The following is a 5222-nucleotide window of genomic DNA, read 5'->3' as shown; positions in this document are numbered from 1 at the left end:
TTTCGCCATCCACCTGCAGAGACACTATCTTGACCGATTAATTGGTGGAACCAAGGTTTTAAACGGTGGAAAAGAGGAATGAACAGAGGAAAATAGACTTAGAGTGCGGAGGAGAGGTGCATATGTAATGGAGGTTGGGAGATGCGCTCTCGAGAGCATCCGCCATCGCACATCGCAGAGGCTAGGTTTTTGGCTATGTTGCTTCCGCCATCACACATCGCAGAGCTTTCGCCGTCGCCGTCGCGTCCTGGCTGCCGCGTCGCCGCCGCTCCATGAAAAAAGAGCTTTCGCCATCGCTGCACCGTCGCCACTGTCACGCCGCACTGTCGTCGCTGTCTCGCCGCACCGTCATCGCTGTCTCGCCGCACCGTCGTCGCTGTCTCGCCGCACCGTCGCCGCTCTCACCGCCAGCGCACATCGCAGAGAAAAAGGAGAAGATGACAGTGTTGCTAGGTTTTTGGGAATGAAGTTCACGGTCGCAGAGGCTAGGTTTTTGGATTTTTAAGGTTCAGCCCAAGCCCATATGCCTCGGTCCATCTGCCAACCGAGCTCTAATAATTGTCACGTGAGGTTTATGCCTCGGTTTTACCCTGCCAACCGAGGTAGTATTATTTTTAGACACCGGTTGCTTAACAACCGAGGTATATATTATTTTGAAAATTACAGGACTGCCACCGCGTTTTGATACGCTTTGGTTCCAGAAAAACCGAGGCTTAATGTGCGAGTTAAAAATGCAATTTTTTACTAGTGGTCCTTTCTTTTTACAAAAGAAACACTTACAATCCTTCTTTATGTCTAGCCTAGCACAAATCTTCCCTTTATATTTATCCAGACACTTACAATCCAGTCTCTTGAACACACATGGTCAAATATTCATTGATAGACCACTTATCCTTATGTGTATTATAAGAGATCTTAAAGGAAGCATATTGTTGAGGCAAGGTGCACAAAATATAATGTACTATGAAAGAATCTGACATGGTAACCTCCAAGGCTTTCAGTTGAGCCACAATATCTCTTATGCGTATGATATGATCATGTATTCCTCTAATCCCAATGAGCTTCATGGATGAAAATTTCATTATAAGGGTGCTGGCAAGGGATTTATCAGATGTTGTAAATTGTTCATCAATAGCCTTTAATAAATCCTTGACTTTGTTATGCTGATCAATAGAACCCCGTATACTAGCAGAAATGTTGATCTTTATGAAAGTCACAGAAAGACAATTAGACCTCTCCCATTTTTCATAAAGTGTAACTTATCCTGAAGTGCTGGTCTCAGTAATAGCAAGTTATTCTTTCTTCCTAATAGCATAGTCAATGTCCATCCATCCCAAATGAAGAAGAATTCTCTCCTTCCAAATTTTATAATTACCACCCTTTAACTTGGGAATACCACATTTAATATCAGAAATATTCATGGGTTGAAAAACTGAAAAGTTCAAAAAACTTGTTTTTCATAGAATATTGAGGCAATTAGATTCATTATCTTAATGATAAAACTATCAAATTATGTTCCTTTTTCTTAATTCTTGTGGGTAAATTAAGAAATATAAATTAATATTTTATCCTAATTAATTATATACATATAACAAAATTTATGTGGGTAGATTTTATCATATTAGATACAATTATTTATAATTAATGTTTCTCATTTAAGAAAACTTTATATACAATTTTAATTAATTAAACATGTTGTGGCTACTCTCTAATTTATTGAAACTATATTATTCTTAATATGCAAACAAAATAATAATAATGCATATTCTAATTTGCACGTATAATAAATATATACGTACAAATAATATCTACAAAATATATATAATTATTAATATAAAAACACTTAAACATATATTATATAATATTATATGTTACGGAAAGAAAAAATTAATTAATTAAACATAAAAGCACAATTTAGTACTGCAATTAATGTTTGCGTGAAAAAAGCAATAAAGCTGCAGTGCAGTAGGTCATTAAATTGACCCAAAAAAAAAAAGGATGATGATACTTTAACAACATAGTTTGAAAATATTTTGACACGGGCCACACGTCAAAATTTAACTGGTCCACATGGAAATGAATTTACAAAATGGAAAATGACGTGGGAAGGAAAATGGACAGGGTTTCAAGTGGCGGCAGGATTTGATTTTCCCATTTCAAATTTCCAATCTGAGGCAACTTTAGAGAGAGAACCCGAACCCTAGAGAGAGTGCCGCTTCCTCCCACTCCCCCAACCTTAGAGAGAAGGACGTCCCTCCCACCCACCCATTGCCACTAAAGTGTCACTGTTTACTTCTACCCATCGCTTCCTCCCACCCACCCACCCTTTTTCGTGCCTCTTCCCTCCCACCCACCCATTTTCGTGCATGTTCCCAAAAGCATCGCCCAAGTGCTGGAATGTCACCGTTCATGAAAGCCCCACCCACCGATTTTCCTCCCTCCCACCCACCGAGAAGCGTTGGTGTTCATTAAAGCGTGGTCGAACTCTCTTTGTTGTTGTTGGTCAAATTGTCGTCGTTGAAGGCATAATAATTTGTTCCACATCACTTTTAAGTTCAAAAAATGATTAGAAATAAATTAGGCACTCCAAAATGAGTGTCATTTTCATAGTTGACCTACCTGTGCAAAACCTTTGCCTGAAGAACCCACTTATTTTGCCTTTGCTACCATTATTGTTTCTACGCCACAGGTTTTACTAAATATGATTCCTTGGCCATGGAATTCTATATAAATGGCATAATAATTTGTTCCACATCACTTTTAAGTTCAAAAAATGATTAGAAATAAATTAGGCACTCCAAAATGAGAGTCATCTTCATAGTTGACTTGTCTGTGCAAAACCTTTACCTGAAGTACCCACTTACTTTGCCTTTGTTACCATTGTTGTTTCTGCACCATGGGTTTTACTAAATATAGTTCCTTGGCCATGGAATTCTATATAAATGGCGTAATAATTTGTTCCATATCAGTTTTAAGTTCAAAAAATGATTAGAAATAAATTAGGCACTCCAAAATGAGTGTCATCTTCATAGTTGATCTGTCTGTGCAAAACCTTTGCCTAAAGTACCCATTACTTTGCCTTTGCTACCATTGATGTTTATGCATCATGGGTTTTACTAAATATGGTTCATTGGCCATGGAATTTTATATAAATGGCATAATAATTTGTTTCACATCACTTTTAAGTTCAAAAAATGATTAGAAATAAATTAGGCACTCCAAAATTATTGTTATCTTCATAGTTGACCTGCCTGTGCAAAACCTTTGCCTGAAGTACCCACTTACTTTTCCTTTGCTACCATTGTTGTTTCTGCACCATGAGTTTTACTAAATATGGTTCCTTGACCATGAAATTCTATATAAATGGCATAATAATTTGTTCTACATTAGTTTTAAGTTCAAAAAATGATTAGAAATAAATTAGGCATTCCAAAATGAGTGTCATCTTCATAGTTGATCTGCCTGTGCAAAACCTTAGCCTGAATTAGCCACTTACTTTGTCTTTGCTACCATTGTTGTTTCTACACCATGGGTTTTACTACATATGGTTCCTTGGCCATGGAATTCTATATAAATGGCATAATAATTTGTTCCAATTACTTTTAAGTTCAAAAAATTATTCGAAATAAATTAGGCACTCCAAAATTAGTGTCATCTTCATAGTTGATCTGCCTGTGCAAAACTTTTTCCTAAAGTATCCACTTATTTTGCCTTTGCTGCCAATGAATTTCATTATATTTTTCCTTCAACAATTTGAGAATTAACTCCAATACTTTAAATGATTGTCATTAGAAATAATAACTTTTTCATTAATGTGACATTATAATTTAATATTACATTAAAATAGTAACGGACTTACATAAGGATATTTTAACAACAATACTAAAAAAAGAAAATTTCCATAAATATAGGAAGTTTTTCTTTAGTCATATGTCTTTCGTTGCACCTTAACTTGGAACAATGGATGAGTAACAATCTTTAGAAAGAGAACGTTGGCTTGAGGGATTGACAAGTTTCCTTAGTATGTCCTCTTATTTTGTTGTCTTCAATGGGGTTTGGTGGAATGACCGATCTGGACGAAGTGTTTATTCCGTTTGTTGGCGTTGCATACAAGCCATCTAGAAATGCATTGAGCTCAGTTTGTTTCAGATGGAGGACGTCCGATGGATCCAATTGGGAATGCTGAAACCAAAGGAAGGTAAGGTGGATGAAAATGATGTTCAACATAAACAATGTCCCATAACACCAAACAAAGCATAATTGTATTCTATGGTGAACAATTCTATGACATCATCGAGGTTGCTTGTGATTCTGAGACTACATCTCATAAGTTGCTTTCGAATTTAAACTCTATAGGCAGAAGTTTGGGGTTATGTACATCAATGATTTACATTTCCTATTCTACAACAATTTATTGAACTACTCGTTTTTTTTCTTCTACCATCTGTAGTAAATGGGGTTCTTTTTGCATTAAATGGTGGAAAAAATTAGAAAAGAATAACACACACCGAACAACAACTAAAAAGTTCCCAAACGAAAGGTGAAATGATTGCAGAACGACGAAAAAGCTCCCTTTTTCGGTGGCCGATGAAATCATAGCTTCAAACGTCGAACGAAGTTCACCCGGTGAACGACACTGGTGAATGGACAATACTTTCCTCAACGTCGGCACTCTAGGGAAAACGATCCCTTTTTCGGTGGTTGTTGCAATCAAACCTTCGAACGTCGAACGATGTGCACCCGTTGAACGACGCCGGTGAACGGACAATACTTTCGTGAACGACGGCACTCCGACAACGCTTTTGGGAACACGCATGAAAATGGGTGGGTGGGAGGGAAGAGGCACGAAAAAGGGTGGGTGAGTGGGACGAAGCGGTGGGTAGACGTAAACCGCGGCACTCCGGCGACAATGGGTGGGTGGGAGGGAAGTCCTTCTCTCTAAGGTTGGGTGAGTGCGAGGAAGCGGTGGGTAGACGTAAACGGCGACACTCCAGCGACAATGGGTGGGTAGGAGAGAAGTCCTTCTCTCTAAAGTTGGGTGGGTGGGAGGAAGAACCACTCTCTCTAGGATTTGAGTTCTCTCTCTAAGGTTGCCTGAGATTAGAAATTTGAAATGAGAAAATCAAACCCCTCCACTTGAAACCCTGCCCCATTTTCCTCTCCACGTCATTTTCCATTTTGTAAATTCATTTCCATGTGGACCGGTTAAACTTTGACACGTG

This window comes from Vigna umbellata, chromosome 1 (assembly GCF_029865625.1).
Source record: "Vigna umbellata cultivar VRB3 chromosome 1, Vumbellata_1.0, whole genome shotgun sequence".
NCBI classification, from domain to species: Eukaryota; Viridiplantae; Streptophyta; class Magnoliopsida; order Fabales; family Fabaceae; genus Vigna; species Vigna umbellata.
The sequence above is the reverse complement of the archived record's forward strand: the minus strand, read 5'-3'. Positions refer to the sequence as shown.